This window comes from Eimeria mitis, genomic scaffold (assembly GCF_000499745.2).
Source record: "Eimeria mitis Houghton genomic scaffold, Emh_scaff122, whole genome shotgun sequence".
Lineage (NCBI taxonomy): Eukaryota > Apicomplexa > Conoidasida > Eucoccidiorida > Eimeriidae > Eimeria > Eimeria mitis.
Genome location: NW_013568279.1, coordinates 22,359 through 23,405, shown reverse-complemented (window position 1 = coordinate 23,405; position 1,047 = coordinate 22,359).

The following is a 1,047-nucleotide window of genomic DNA, read 5'->3' as shown; positions in this document are numbered from 1 at the left end:
ATATATATATATATATATATATATATATATATATATATATATATATATATATATATATATATATAACCACAACTAACTAACCAAATAAAAAACTAAATACATAAATAAATAGACAAACAAACAAACAAACGAACAAACAAACAACTAAATAAAAGTAAATAAAAAATAAATAAAAATAAATAAAAAAAGAAAATATATATGTGTTGCAGCGTATGGTGATAAACAAATATACATATAAACACAACTAACTAACCAAACAAAAAGCTAAATATATGAAAAAATAAACAAACAGACAAACAAACAACTAAATTAAAATAAATAAATAAATAAATAAAAATAAAAAAATAAAAAAAGAAATAAAAAAAAAATATATTTGTGTTGCAGCGTATGGTGATATACAAATATACATATAAACACAACTAACTAACCAAATAAAAAACTAAATACATAAATAAATAGACAAACAAATAGACAAACAAACAACTAAATTAAAATAAATAAATAAATAAAAATAAAAAAATAAAAAAAGAGAAATAAAAAAATATATTTGTGTTGCAGCGTATGGTGATATACAAATATACATATAAACACAACTAACTAACCAAATAAAAAACTAAATACATAAATAAATAGACAAACAAACAGACAAACAAACAAACAAACAACTAGATAAAAATAAATAAAAAATAAACAAAAATAAAAAAAAGAAAATAAACTTGTGTTGCAGCCTATGGTGATAAACAAACACAACTAAATAACTAACTAACCAAAAAAAAAGCTAAATATATGAAAATATAGACAAACAAACAGACAAACAAACAAAAAAACTAAATAAAAATAAATAAAAAAAAATAAAATAAAAAAACAAAAAAATAAATAAAAAAAATATATTTGTGTTGCAGCGTATGGTAAAAAAAAATATGCATATAAACACAACTAACTAACCAAAAAAAAAACTAAAAAGCCGAATAAATAGACAAACAAACAGACAAACAAACAAACAAACAACTAGATAAAAATAAATAAAAAATAAATAAAAATATAAAT